General features: G+C 38.6%; 1 long non-coding RNA gene across 1 annotated transcript; it reads right to left on the reverse strand.

Moving 5' to 3' along the window:
* Positions 1-6,397: 6,397 nt before the first annotated feature.
* On the reverse strand, positions 6,398-7,773 carry LOC144656929 (uncharacterized). The gene is made up of 3 exons (XR_013571418.1): positions 7,645-7,773; positions 7,227-7,347; positions 6,398-6,541 (listed from the first exon to the last, which is right to left on the reverse strand). It is a non-coding gene; the product is annotated as an uncharacterized LOC144656929 (long non-coding RNA).
* Between the last annotated feature and the right edge of the window lie 8,528 nt (positions 7,774-16,301).

Here is a 16,301-nt window from a genome sequence, read left to right on the forward strand (position 1 = left end):
GTTTCTTTTTTTATTGAGCAGAGCTTAATAGCGCCAGAATATTGCATAAGAACAGCGCATGCCTAGTGGCGAGAGTTTTCTAAATTAATATTTTCTTGAATTAAAATCAGGGGAGCTGAAAGACAAAAAAAAAATAATTATCAGATAAATGTTAACGAAATCAAAAACTATATACACAGGAAGAGTTTAATGACTAACAACTATTTCCACATTTCCGATTTCGCAACTTTACGTTCATTTTGTTTTTCATTTAATTTAACAGTAGGGGAACCAAGCACATTTACATAAAATATTTCGATATTTCAGTTCACGATACCTAGGATTAAACGTAAATTACAAGGAAGAAAAAACATGCACAAAATACTAGAAATTCTGAAAAGCAGCAGCAACGAGAAATTAACACAAAACTAAAGCCGGGCAGTCGACAGTTGATCAGTTGATCGTGCGATCACTGAGCGGAGCTCGCTAGCGCCAGAATAAAAGTACTTTTAAAAAATGCATGCCTAGCGGCGTTTCTCTATAAAAGGGAGAATTCAGTGTTTAAATTAAATTCTCTTTAGAAATTAAAAACACAGTGGAGCTAAGCCTGCGTGGCCGGCGTTCAAAGGGGAAGGAGAAGGGGAGTTCGAGCGCGAAGCGCGAGGTGCGAGGAGAGAGCGCGAAGCGCGATCGGGGAAGGGGGAGAAGGTCCGATCGCGCTTCGCGCTCTCTCCTCGCACCTCACGCTCGAACTCCCCTTCTCCTTCCCCTTTGAACGCCGGCCACGCAGGCTAAGTGGAGCTCAAAAACTAGAAACTACTACTTATCAGATAAATGTAACCACACGTAAAATTGTACAGGAGCAACCATTTTTAAAACGAACTTTACGTTTGAGATTCGAAACAACGAGGAATAATCACATTAAAATTGCTAAAAGTCGACAAAATACATGCAAATGTGCTCACTCACGTGCGATAACTGAGCAGAGCTTACTTGCTCTAGAATAAAATTGCCTAGAAACAGAGTATGCCCAGTGGCGTTTCTCTTTTAGTATGGAAGGGAGAATTCAGTCTTTAAATAAAAATTGTGGAGTTGAAAAACTAGAAATAACTACATCCCAGATAAATGTTAGCGAAACCTAAAGCTATAGAGAGAGTCAGTAAAGTGTGACAACCATTACCACATTTCTTAACTTTACGTTAATTCGTTCCGTTTTTTTTTTTAATTAAACAAAGACGACGAAACTTCTCAGTGGGGAGGACAAGCAGATCTGTCTGTTATTGCGTGAAAAAAAAAATCGATATTTTAGTTCACAATGGGTTAGATTAAATTTAAGTTACAAAGAAAAAGCGGGACGGTATGAAAATATTGCTTGCGAAGAATAAAGAAAAGTCAAAGTGAAGTGACCAGAATTATAGGCGTCCGAGAATTAGGCAGAGATATTGTACCTGTCTACAAAGCTATCTGCATGAATATTCGAAACTGCCAATTCATAATTATTTTCTTGTTTTCCTCAAACAGTAAAACTGTTTCGAAACGTACGTTAATTGGTTACGTGAAACAAATACTCTTATAAATCAAAACCTGCCTTGGCTTTGAGAGTTCGTAGTAGAGTAGATATATAATTTAAAATTTAGAATTAATCATGGCATTGATTTTAACCAATATTTTACCGATAGCTCGTGCACACTCCGGCAAAAAAAGCATGTATGAAACCGGCGACTGAAAAGATATAATAAGACCTTAAATTCAGGATTGCTGAAATATCGAAAATGGAATTCGAAATTAAATGCCTTTGTGACTATACACAAAGAGCCATGATGCGGTTCCAACTTGTTGTGAACAATGGCAGACTTCGAATCAGTGTGTGGTTGAAATTGGCAAGAACAATTGATCGTTTGTCTATCTTTTTATCCATTAAACAACGTTATCAGGCGATAATTACTGATGATTTGTGTTAGTTTAAGAACCATCTTCATTTTAAGCCATCTTTTAGCAGTGTTTCGACCCATGATGAACGGGTAGTAGTTATTTGCACTCAGCGATATTCCATTGTGTCCAAAGCTCATGTATTCTTCAATACGAAGTTTGCTCTTAGAAACTCTTTTGTTTTTCGTATTTTAAATTATCCCGTCTGGGAAAAAATGAAAACTGAGAAATTGAAAATGGAAAATAAGAACGAAATTGCTGCAAGACGTTTGCTGTATGTAAGTGCTATTCTTTGCCATTTCAAATTTATGAAGCACGATTTTTTATTAGTCACAAAGAGCATTTAATTAAAGAGCTTTAATTTCAACAACGCTGCAAAGAGAAACGGAATAACCAAAAGTGGATACTAATTTAATGTGATAACTGTTATCAGCTTGCCTATATTTTGCACACTACATACGAAGCTATTATGTATTAATATTCGTAGCCTTCTCGGCGGTAAAACGACAAGCCTAACCGCCCACTCACTCAAATTGAAGCCAAAGCACGTCAAGGTGGCATGTACTAAAACCCGAAACAACGAAACGAAACCACCAAAACGAAACGACCAAAACGAACGAAACCACTGAAACGAGCGAAACAAAACCGCCGAAACAACCGAAACAGCCGAAACAAGCGAAACGAAACTAAGTCACCAAAACAAACAAAACCCATTACAATAATTGAGAGCTAACCGTAAACAGGCTAACCGGAGTGCATAGTAGGCTAACCTAAGTGAAAAGTAGGCAAACTGGAGTGTGTAGTAGGCTAACAGGAGTGTATAGTAGGCTAACCAGAGCGAATAGTAGGCTAACCGGAGTGTATAGTAGCCTAAACTGAGTGTATAGTACGGTAGGTGGCGAAATATTGAAGTTCTGCTTGTTTCGGTAATTTTGTTTCGTTTCGCTCGTTTCGACCGTTTCGGTTGTTTCGGCGGTTTCGTTTCGCTCGTTTCGGCGGTTTCGGTGGTTTCGTTTCGTTGTTTCGGGTTTTAGTACATGCCCGTCAAGGTTCGGTAAACTTTTATAAAAAATCAATAAGCACTCACTTGAAAGTCCACACGAGATTAAAAACGTTACGTACCTGAGATAATTTGACTTTTCTTTTCAACCAGAGTGCTCGTAATATTTGCTTTTCCGTAGTTTTGCCTGACCCTTGTATAGCTAGTGAAAATATGTGTATAATTTTACAAACGGGCTTTCGACGCAAAAATAAGCCCTTCGATTCTGTCTGTTCGTGATACAAACTACATGAATTGATTAAAAAAGGAAAGCAAAGAAAGGCCCTTTTTTAGCGCTGATTTTGTCTATGTAGCACGAGATAACACAGATCGAAACTTCACTTGGCTCTGAGAGTTTTACTAACCGTACCCAGAGGAAGAACGCTTCAGTCGCGGTACGGTGCGAATTGAAACGAAAGCCCTCCTAGAATCCGCCACGATCTCCAGGTTACGAAACGAGTGTAACGGCTGTGAATAATCATTTTGCACGGGACCAAATAAAATAAGAATTTGCGATGCAACGCAACAAAAAGGCAATCGATGATAATAATATAAAGAGAGTAGCGTTGTAATTTAATTCGTGTTCAGGGTTAAGGACAAAATAACGTTTTATTGACTAAACAGCAAAAAGCTATTCCTTAATGGCTGAAACATTTTTCAATAAATGTGACCGCATTTAAAAAAAAAACTTGGAAAGCGTAGTTAAAATTGGGGAATAACCATCGCTTAAGCTATATTTATGGTTTATTTGTACAAACCACATTATCGAGATGATATGTTATGTGACAATGATACGATGTATAATAAATAATTTGTGTTCCCTTAACGTTCTTAATTATAATGATGACGCGTGTTGTGGCTATACACGCTCAGTGATATTCCATTGTGTGCAGTCCTCAATTCTTTTGAATTAAACCGATTTTGAATCACTTGTGGTGCCCACAAAATACTGAGGCAAAGAGCTAATAAAACTGTCAGCCAGTGAAATTCTCTCATGCTTATACTCCTACTCCAATAAAAAAATCAAGTACGAATGTGAATAATTATTTTAACTGGTGTCAAAATTCAAAATGCAAAGTGTTTTTAAAACAACCTTTCACTTTAAAGAAACTAGAATCCACAAAAGTGATTCTAAAATGATTAGCCCGTTTGTTCTTCTGTTAAGAGCTTTACGCCCTTTATTGCCGAAGCGGGAGGCGGCAACATGAGCAGTCGCGTTTCGCACGTACAGTCGCGCTTCGTGACGCGCGTGTCACGCGCGTGTCTCGCTGGCCCTGATCTCTAGTAAAAGTCGCGTAAAATCAGATATCTCTCAGGCTGCCACAATCCTTGCACGGCCAAACGCAATCCTGTCACCTTAGTTCGTCCTTCTATACAGACATAGCTCATTGTCTTTAGCGGCTTTATCGCTCATTCATACAATTGCTTAATGTAGACAGTGACAATCAAACGAAGGTAGACGAAGGTACCCAACATGCCCAATAAATTTATTCTGTTTATTTCTCGTTCTATGTACTCACAAGGCTGGTTTTTACTGGGCACAAGCACAAGCATAAGCGCATAAGAAGAAAGAAAATAAATGAACAACCACTATAACGGGATGAAATTTACACATTTTATCTGAAATTTGAACTCTCATCTATTTGAGACTATTTCGGGTGAGCATCAATGTCGCCGTAATTCAAATGGCAACATATCATTTAACTTTTTTTGACTCACAAATTGAAATTTTATGTTTTCATAATCGAACTTTGAGCTGAACTTTTGACTAAGCGTTGTCAAGTTTACAGACTAACCGTTTTAGGGGAACAAAGGAGTCCCAAGAGACTCCTTCTCCCCGTAAGTTGGCACTCGGCTCTCGGAAAACCCTTATCGTGTACATGTTAACAACAGCAACACATTTTCAGTCGGGGGAATAAGTGCCAGTTGATGGCGACATCACTTCTCCGAGAAGTGACTGAGCCCACGGTCTTCGTCCCAGAAGTTGCGAAGCAACATGACGTATTTACACGCGCGACGGCTGTCGGAGTACTCGTGAGCGCTCGCGCTAGTTTTTGACTGGATGAAATAATTCGGAAATTCTTTGAGTGCTTCAACGAAGATTTGCCAAAACCGGCACAAATCACGTTTTCACAAAAGAGGACGTCGCAAACTATTAGGGTGTACTTGAGAAATAGAAGTCATTTTTGCAAACACGAGTGAAGGCCAGAAGTTTTGTGATAGTTTTATGGAATTCTTGAACAAATAATCATTGTATCTCGTATTCGTCTTTCCCGGGGATTTTGAAATTAGAGATTTCTAAAGCTAGGAAATCAAGCGGAGAGTCTGGGTTAAAGGTTTTGCAAAATTAATCTTGTCTATTCTAGAAAGTATTCTTGTATCGCACCGTAACGCGATTATAAAATCTTTAGGTTCCATGAGTGATCCAAATAAATTTTTTTCTCACAATATCAATAATTTATCAAGAGAAAAGGTTATTGAGAATGATCACCAAAGGGAAATTGGTTTGTTCTTGTTACATATTCTCCTAACGGAAGGTATAAGAAAATGTATTGAGTTCGGTCAGGAGAATTTGCCTGAGGACGTTTACTTTACTTTGAGGGTTGACAAGTTCTACTGAATTTGACGAGGTGATGGGGACTCTATGCTCGTTCTGCATTTTAGGGGTTGTAATTCAGTCTTGCCTTCGGGTGTTCCTTTCCACACCTTACAGTTGCTATATGTTATAGTACTTCTTAGGCCCGGTTCAGACGCCGTACTTTTCATGAGCCGAACTCAATTCGAATTTGGACCGACCCAAATTGACAAAAGTACGCCTCTTGATTCAGACGCCGTACTTTTTGGCCGTTCCGAGGCCGTTCCTAATACAGTTCCAATAAAACCAATCAAAGTTGTCAAAATACATTATAATAATTTATGAATTAGGATCGGCACATGAAAAGTACGGCGTCTGAATCAAAGCCGCTCCAACGGCCAAGCCAGGCGGGAAGAACGGATGAGCCGTTCCAAATTGAAATAACCGTTCTAATTTGATTCAGACGCCGATCTTTTCATGTACTTAATTCAAGGAATTAGGTTCGGCTCATGAAAAGATCGGCGTCTGAACCGGGCCTTAGGAACGGTTTTCAGTGCAAGCCGCAAATAAACCAGCGTACTTTTCAAGAATTGATTTTTGCCTAGGACGTGGTTCTCGGCTGGTTAGTGTCACTTATCACTTATCAAACAGTCTACGTAAAGTTCTTAGGGGTAAAAATGAACTCGTATCACGCTGCCAAGAATGAATTCTCGTAAATTTCAAGGAGTGTTTTTCGAAATGTAAGATGGGCATCCCATCACGTTTAGTACGTTTGTATGAGAGTCCACCCTTCCCTCTCCCGAGATCGATTGTTTCATCACAATTTGTTTTAGGAATGGGATAACAAAAGTAGAATTAAAAGAAAACAGACCAACGCAAGCAATTCCATTTATTGACACCATATCAGTGTTGTTTTCCTAGCAGTTATAATTATCATCTACACCTTGCTTTGCTACGTTTGACTTGCTGCGTCTTTGATTTGGATCCTGATTGCTTGCGTTGCGAAGGCATCCATTTTTCTGTAAAGAAAACAAAATTACTTCGTGTCACCTTCTTCCGTCGTTAGTGAGGTTCAAGTTAGATGAATGTTTTCATACCTTTTATATACTCCAACTCGCGAAAGCCCTACCCTTTTATATATCTATATATACACCCTTTCAGGTGGAGCCTCCCCGTATAGTCATCTATAGGAAGTGCCTTACCCCCAGAAGGGGTGCTGCATGCCGTTTGCGAGTGTTCAAGCTACCATATTCTTACTTATGCTATAACATTATAATTATCTAAGTGCTCCAAGATCACAGTTGTTTATTCTAATGTTGTAAGAACTGAGAAATAGCAATAAATTTTTGCATTTCAAAGGCATTAAATTTGAGGGAACATTTAGGTCTTCCCGAATTTGTACAGTGTGTTAACAATTAAACAACCAACATGCCAACATGCTTCTTTAGTGTATTTAGAATACAAGACTTAAATTTCGATACTTATGGCCATGATAATATAACATAAACTACTTTTTTTCAACTCTGACTAACTCTACCATCAATAACAAGGGATTCTCACCAGTATATCTGGCCCCTGTTATGAATAAGTTTATCACTGTTGGATGAATAAGCTTGATTTGGATATCAAATAGAATGAAGTATATTTTAATGGAAACTGCTATCGAGGAACTTTTCTTTGGTTATTTAGAAAAAGCAAACTTACCAATCCTCTACACAAGCTTCACATGTTTTAGGACACAACCGGACTACAGTCTGTGGACGATCTTGGCATTGCCCACTTTTAGCCAGGGCGGAACAGTTTGATCCATGGTCCTTACAGGGTTCTATAAAAAATCAAACAAATGCTTTTACTATGCTTGAGTTTCTTGAAAAACTGAGCTTCACGCAACACGTTTCATAACCTAGTTTGAGTCTACTGTAGCCTGGGTGCAAGGCAGGCGTTTGGGAGAGAGAGGGGAAAACGAGAAGCGCGTTTTCCTCTATTCCTCGCCTTTGAACCGCCAAGCAGGCTAATTCTACTGGAAAAATTAAGCGGAAGTGTACTTTTCCTGTCTTTGCCGGCAGCATGACGAATTGAATATGAAAAGGGTAGATTATATTGGTTATATTCATTTACTTACTACAGTTGACCTCACAGCTGATCGGGCAATTCTTTAATACCGCATACTGTAATTCAAGAGGACCTCTTGTTCCACAGAAGTCATGATCTTTTAACAGATTACAGTCCTCTTCTGTGTTATCATAGCATTCACCTGGTAAAGAATTGATGAAGTGAGATTGTTTAGTAACACAGAGCTAATCCATACAATGGCAGCCGTCCAGACAAACTTACAAAGTAAGCGATGATTTGTCCAAAATCACTATAGTAAATAAGCTTACCCGCGAGTAACAACCTAAAATTTAAGAACCTGCTAGGCTAAAATTTGCCAGGTAGATCCTCTTTTTATAAGAACCTCTTAAGGCCAAAACAGGTTCTTTTTTTCTAAAATCGATTTTAAATGTTTACTTTTAGCGAGAATGCTTGAGTAGTTTTTTGTTTTAGTCATTTTTACATAAACACTTATTTGGTATGCAAATTTCATATAGGGAAAAGGCTAAATAACTTAAAATTTTATAAGCAACAATGCAAATTTTTCTTCAGAAACTAAGAACCTATTAAGAACCTAAATCCTAAAATTGTGCTTATTACCATTTATGTAAGAACCTGTTTAGGCTAACCTGGAAAAATGCAGGTTCTTACTCGCGGGTTTTTACTGTATTACAAAGGTTAGGGCTGCTACAGGAGTCAAAATGATTGCTTTAACACTAACCACGAACCCGGATAATTCTTTCCGGTTTCTTTCTTTGGGTTTTACTTATGGCATTACGTGCACGAAGTAATAATATAATACTGGACATGTAGCTATAACATTATAATTATCTCTTCTTCCTGTAATTTATATCTGATAATAATCATTCTGTAATAATTCTTCTTGTCGCTCTCCTGGTTAATCCTTTTTGCAAAGTCACGGCCAAGTTAGGAATCCATACCTGCACCTGTAAAAACAAATAAAGAATGAAATAAGCGACAAAGAAACTAGACTTGAAAAATTTGAAACTTTCATAATTTCTTGATCACTAAAAACCCTTCAATGTTTTCACAAATAGATTATAGAGCAGTTTTCAATTGAGTGTCGTAAAACCAAAACCAAAGTAATTACTCTGGCCAATCACAAAGGACACAGACAACCCAATGAACCAATCAAAACTCGAAGCAAATACATGTAGCTGGCACGAAGCGCGGGAAAACGTGCGCGAGCGAGTCACGATTGGTTTTGGTTTTAGTTCTGATTGGCTGAGAAAGTGGCGCGAGATTTTTAAGCCAATCAACAAGCATAGTAATGCAAAACCAAAGCAAACGCAATTTACTTTCGACACTCAAGTGAAAACCGCTCTATTCTATACGCTTTTGCTTGCGTGTGTGCTTGCGTGCGTTTTGGTATACTTACAATATCCAATACCGTACAAAAGCACCAAAAGAAACATTCCACACTTGAAAGACATGGCTAGAAAATGGAAAAAGATAAGATACAGAGACACAATTAATTTCACTTAATTAGTTTCAGGGTCAACAGTTGTAATACAATGGTAGGCGCCCGACTACCAGAGAAAACTCTTTTGGCAAGAGGCTCTAGAGGAAGTAGGAAGAAGGGACAAAGCAAAGTAGAAGGACACAATCAGGAAAAAAATGTTTCCTAGTGATACTCGTGACGCTATCTGCGAGAAAGTTTCGTAAATCATCCACAAGAATCTAGATTCGACATTTTGCAAGGCGTATCTGAGAGACTCTCCCGAGTGTTACGTGATAATGGCCTGAAAGTAGGTTATAAACCTTTGAATGTCTTGCGTACTCGCTTTCCACGACCGAAGGACAAACCTTCAGCGGCACAGACCAGAGGCGTTGTTTACAAAATTGCTTGCAGTGATTGCGATTTTGTTTATTACGGACAAACGGACAGGGCCCTGCAAACTAGGATAAAAGAACACAAAAGGGCACCCTTACCATTTTATAGACCAGTTTTGATAGGAATGACAATCCTTTCGTCAACCTCGTTCCCAGGGTTTTTCCATGCCCTGGAAACGATGTTCGCATACCTTTACAATTGCGTGCCTGATGATAAACCCGGTTATTTTTTATCCCTGCATGTGATAGATTCATGTTTTACTTCACTCCCCCTCCCAAGAAGAAAAGAGAAATTAAAGCATGAAGTAACATTTTTTAAAACGTATTTTGTGTAATTTTTCTACGCCTTTCTTGCCATCGAAGTTGTGCCACGCAGGCATTGAAAGCCATATTAAACGAAACGAAAGTCTTCGCATAAAATTTTAACCATACTAACATTCCCTGAGAAAGGAAAACCCGTTGAAGAAGAATCCTGCAATCGTATTGTTAGCTTCTGGCACTGGGTCAATAACAGCTATGTTCGACCTGTCTTAGTTCTGTTTTTTTTTTTTTTTGCTTGTTTTGCGTAATATAGCAAAAAAATGTCTTCGTTTAGACGATATTTTTCACTTAGACCAAATTATCTTGGTTTCCAGAATTCTCTCGCCCCGGGAGACGGGACATTGATGAGTAGTAATTCTATAAATGTTAATTCGAGGATTCAAGGCACTAAAAAGCAAAACTGTGTTAGCTATATTTGATATTGGAAATTGTTCCCGGTCAGATGACTGGAAAGAAAACCATCAACTATCGAAAAAGCCGGACAGTTTTGAACATCGTTGAATTAGTAAAGTCATTTATGACCAGGGAAATTTCCATCAATTTGTTTTATTGACCACCAGTGATTTTGGTGTTGCAGGGTTTGCAGTAGAAAGCGATAATTTGATCGAATTGTTTTTGTTTTTTGAAATAAGCCGTATCCATGGATATGTTTTACAGTACCAGCGGAAACTAGCATCGATTCTTTGACAGTTAGGCCCTGTTCACAAGATTCCGGAATGACTTTCATTCCGGAACGAGTTTATTCCATCCCCATACATTTCTCTGTATCTGTTTACATGATACCGAGACGAAAGTAGAGTCATTCCGGAATGAGTTCATTCCGGTTTTTTTTCCGGAATGAAAGTTTCGTTCTGGAATGACATTTCATTCTGGTATCATGTAAACAGGTGTAGCTAACTGTCGTGGGTCGTGGGTCGTGGGTGGAAGTCGTGGGTCGTGGGTGTGGGTAAAAGTCGTGGGTAACAAAAAAGTCGTAAAAAAATACTGAAAAAAAAACACATTTGTGAGAAATGGTTCGTCAAGGTGTATTGCTAGTCTGATGTAGAGTTTCGACCCGGCCAAGAGACTCTTCAGAGGCCTTTACACTCAACAAACTTGTTGGGGTGACTGTTATACCAGAAACACCCTTGAACACCGAAAATGTTTTAACACAGATTAAAAAAAATGATTTGATTGAATTAAAATAAACGTTAAAAATCAAAATAAGATAAAGTTATTCAAGAAACAAAGCATTGGTAATTGCTTACAATATTGCATTCCGCAGAATTCCCAAAGATTGATTGCTCACAACTGGATTAAAACTAAAGACTTCCGATGATATCAACGGAAAATTCCGTAGTCGTCCGAAAACTTTCAAATGTTGCCCAAACATAACCCAATATTTTAAGAAAGCTGCCGAACATTTCCGAAGTCCCTTGCCGATCGTCGGTTTTCATACTAGAAACGCGTTACTCGTCGGGAAGAACATAGGCAAACATTTTGTAGTTTGTCTGGTTACAATCTCTATAATAGCCTAGCACAGGATTCGTTACCCGTCTCGACGAGCGACCTTTCGTACTAATGCGTCACTCAAGACGCAGTATGTATTTTAAACCTAGTCCGCAGCCCGTAGCCCGCGTTTCACTGAGGTGAAAAAAGAAAACACCCAATTAAAATGTCTACAGCCGTCCCCCCAGGGGGGTACTCGGGATTTTAACTGACGGGGATGATGGAGTGGGGGAAAAATCAAGACCCATAAAAATCCCTAGGGCTTCCAAAATTACCCCAAGAAATCCCTAGTTCAAAAATTGACCCCTCAATAATCAACAGCAAAACACGTTTGTTTGTACTTTATTCGCAGAACTACGCAGCCAAGGCACTGCCACAAATCTTCAGATTGTTTTGAATACCCAGAAACATCCCTACTCAAATCAAAAAAAAATACTTGCCAAATTTTCCTATCCAAAAAAATCCAGGAATCGAAAATTTCAAACCCCAAAAAATCCTTCTTTCTTCCCGTCACTTGAAACCCCATGTATCCCCCCGTGCGGCCGTCCCCTCCCTGTTGAGGGGAGGGAGACGGCTGTACACACTGACAGACTACAATATACATGCTCGTTTTAAAAATAAGCAGAATAATTTGGAAAAAGTAGTATAGGCAGAGAATTCTATGCATTGCGTCGGGTGTCGGTTAAAAAAGAAAGCTCTTGCAAAATCTCCCACGCCAAGCTCTCACAAAACCAAGTGTTATAGGTTGCAATAAAAAAAAAGTTGGCTGAAACATTTCCGCGACCGAATCGAACATTTTATCGCTTTGCCCAACAGGCGAAGCCTTTGTATCTATTTTGTAATGTAAACCAAACGTAAACGGAAGCGCCTCTTTGTAACCGCAAACGCGACCATCAAAATTTCCCACGGAAAAAATGTCGTTCAGTCTGCAGCGCACAATGTCACGCAATATTTTAAAGTCACGGTTCTTGCGGGGTGGGGGAAGTGTGTGAGGACAAAATGCTAATCGCAACGCAGAATAAAATAAAATTTGAAATTAGTTTTTATGTGAATATTGTATCTATGACTCTTTTCTTCAGCCGTTCTTTTCTCAGATAAGGGGCTTCGTAAATGTTGGGACTTCGGACGACTTCGGAGCTTTTCATCTTCAGTTTTGGTCCATTGGTGAGCGATCAATCTTATCGCAAAATTCCAGGCACTGTTCATGCCCTATTTCATTTCAAATACTTACTTCTTTAATATTTTTACTTTTTTTAATGTTTTAAATTTATTTAACTTTAACTGAACCGTTTTGTTGATGTGTGTTTTTAACATTTTCGGTGTCCCAGGGTGCTTCGTGGTGTTCTGAAGGGTCCTTTGGCCGGGTCGAAACTCTACGTCAGACTAGCCGTGCACGAACTAATTTTATTCAAATGTTTTTTTCAGTATTTTTTTTTGACTTTTTTGTTACCCACGACTTTTACCCACACCCACGACCCACGACTTCCACCCACGACCCACGACTTCCACCCACGACCCACGACCCACGACCCACGACCCACGACCCACGACCCACGACCCACGACCCACGACCCACGACAGTTAGCTACACTCCATGTAAACACAGAACGAATTTCGTTTCGAGATGAAATCGCAACTCATGAAACCGCATACGGACTCCACAGTTTGAATTCAGAGCGAAAAAACTTAATAGCATTTAATGTTTAGCCCAAAGAAGCAGCTCTTTGGTCAAATTACTCTTTAAAGTTGCAGATACGGCTATTAATGGGCACAAAAACGTATTTGCGCGAAACATGCGCCATCTTATTTTGATCTCGTGCGAAACATGCGCCACCTTGTTTTGATCTCGCGCGAAAACCGCGCGCACGTGAAAATGCCTTTGGTTGAACCGGTCGACTCTGTCAGGTAAATGCAGAACGAACTTCATTCCGGAACGAGTTCCATTCCGGAATGAAAGTCATTCCGGAATCATGTAATAAACAGGTCTTTAGATGTCTCGAATGACTTACTATTCTAAGATTCTGCGATAGCGTAAATTATCCGTGTCTTTTCAGTTCTTTCAGTTCTGCCTGCCACTGTTTGCCCTTTCACGGTTGTCTCGAGGTTTCTTGGGTCGTTAAGATTATTTAATATTTAATATGTGGTTTCTTGTGTAAATAAAACAAAAAAACTTTTCGCTTTCAACAAGTTAACTGTACTTGGTATCACGTTGATAGTTTAACTCGTTGCTTTCTCATTTACATGCTACATTTTTATGCACATTCTAGAGTGAATTCGTGTAACCCGTTTTTTATATGTTAATGAGTCGTATAATATTCTAATGTTTGTGTACAATAAATAAAATACACGAGTGGTCAGAAGACCTCAAAGAAATCACTTTAATAGTTATACAGAAAATAAGTATAAACAGGAAGTGTCTTTTTTTTCAGCACTTGAAGAACATGTTCAACCTAAATTGAAAAATTAGCGATCTGGTTCAAAATACGCAGGATTTAGTCATTTCACGTTGTTGTTTTTCAGAAGACGAGAAATAAATTTGCCAAGGAGTAATAGAACACATGCACAGCTATTTTCCTGCTTATTAAACCTTTTGTTTGCTAAACAAAAGTTGTTTGTCATCGTGATTTGCTAAAGCTCCCCATTGGATTGCGCGCGCAGAATTACGTTACAGTCAAGTTTAATTTGTTTTTTTTTTTACGCGATGTTGAATATAAAATGTTTATCTAAAATCGCAAGACAATTCAAGGCATGATAATTTTTAAGCCCTGTTATCTGTCTTGGTTTTTACATATTGGTAAATGCTTGAATTTTAACCTGACTTCCACATGCAAATACTTACGATTTGTCTGCAATTTTCTGTTTTCTTGTACAGCTCATTAAAATATTACACGGCCATTAGCATATAAAAAACGGGTTACACGAATTCACTCTAATTCGTGTAACCCGTTTTTTAAATGCTAATGAGCCGCATAATATTCTAATGCTTGTGTACAATAAAACAATACACGAGTGATCAGAAAACCTCAAAGCAATCAGTTTAATTGTTTTCCAGAAAAAAAAACAGGAAGTGTTTCCTGAGGAAACACTTTCCTCCTCCTTTGAACACTTTATAAACCTAAATCGAAATAAAGCGGACGTTTAGTTTGAAACCAAAAAAATAAAAGATTATCGGTCTGGCTCAAAACACACAGAATTTAATTTCTTCACCTTGTTGTTTATCAGAAGACGGCAAACAAATTTGCCAAGATCTAGAACACGTGCACAGCTATTTTCCTTCTCATTAAACCTTTTGTTTGCGAAAAAAAGTTGATTGCCATTGTTGTTTGCTAAAGCTCCTCAAAATGAATTGCGCGCACAGAATTGTGTTACAGTCAAGTTTAATTTTTGTTTTCTTAACGCGATTTTGAATATAAAATGTTTATCGAAAATCACCAAACAAATCAAGGCATGACAAATATTAAGTCCTGTTATCTGTTTCGCATTTTCTCCTTAGTCCTCTGTCTTCTCTGGGAGAATAGTTTTTTCGGTTTTTACATGTTGGTGAAAGCTTGCACCAACTGTAACTTTGTATACTACGGTCAAACGGAGCGACCATTAAAGACCCGGATTGCGGAACACAAGCAGTGGCCATGTTCGACCATGACTCAAAGATCTCCTGTCATGTACATGAAAATAATCACCACATGGATTTCAATGCCGTCAATGTAGTTGGACATGAGCGAAATTACCACAAGCGACTCTTTTTGGAAGCTTGGTTGTCCATAAAGGATACGCACTCTGGGAACGACCATGCTGTCATCCCAGAGGTTTACAAGTCCTTGTCACGCGCATGAGTTTCGCGCCACGTTTTCTTTTGTTTCAAACTTTTACACGTTATTTTTAAAGCGCGCGCTAACGTGCTGCTATTTTTTAAATCGCGTGTGAAAGCTTTGATTTTTTTTAACTGATGAAGGCTTAAGCAATAGCCGAAACGTCTTGGAAAAATAACATCAAAACACAGTCAGCGACAAACCTTCAACAAACTATGAAAGCTTGACGATTTGTCCGTAATTTTCTGTTTTCCTGTACAGCTCATTAGAATATTACAGAGCACATTAGCATATAAAAAACGGGTTACACGAATTCACTCTATTAACAGCAAGACAGTTGCAGTCACATAGACTATTATCACTTAATTGAGTCACCTAGAAGAGCGCGCAGCCTTTTGATTTCAAAATCGTCTTTTTTATTAGCTGTGTGGATTTCAATATTATACATAGAATGAGCTAGGTTTGTTTATATAACTTTTCTCGTTAACCAAGTTATTATTAACTGACGCGCTTCAAAATTTTACCGTACCCAAATTCGCAAGTAGCCAATCAGAAGCGCGATCTACTGTCCTGATATCCTACGATATCAAGTCACTGACCTGATATGCCCGATATCATGGTCACTTTGAAGTAAAGTAGTGTTAACCGTACGATGAAGTGAAAAGAGGTTTTACCAATAAAAAAGAACCTCGTAAGTTAAATTTAGCTGGTGTTTACCAGTCGTAAAGGAGAAAAACTTTCCCGCAAAAACTAAACTTGAGTGCGCTCGCCAATTGCGCGATGTTTGCCGACGAGTACTGAAACATTCAGACTAAAACAATGGAGTCGGAGTTTTTCGAGCTAAGTTTTGATTTTGAAAATTTAGAGAATAAACTCCAATCAAACGAGTGAAAAAATGTCAGAAGAGTTACTTGATAAAGTTTTGAAGACCAAAAAAAGTATCAATACAAGCTGGTCAGCACAATTTGCACTACGACTGAGTGCAGGCACGAATTCAACAACGCGATTAATATTAACGGATTTCTGGCTGAATTTGGGTACGGTAAATACCTAATCGTACCTTTTTGGTACGCTTCGGCGGCATATCAGACTCGTTTGTTCTCGAGCCATGGCTCGACCAAACTCGCCTGATATGCCGCCGAATCGTACCAAAAAGGTACGATTAGGTATAAATATTCAGCTTAACCATGAAATTTTAACTTGGAAAAGATAATTA

This window comes from Oculina patagonica, chromosome 6 (genome assembly GCF_052425735.1).
Source record: "Oculina patagonica isolate OP01 chromosome 6, crgOcupat, whole genome shotgun sequence".
In the NCBI taxonomy this organism is placed as follows: domain Eukaryota; kingdom Metazoa; phylum Cnidaria; class Anthozoa; order Scleractinia; family Oculinidae; genus Oculina; species Oculina patagonica.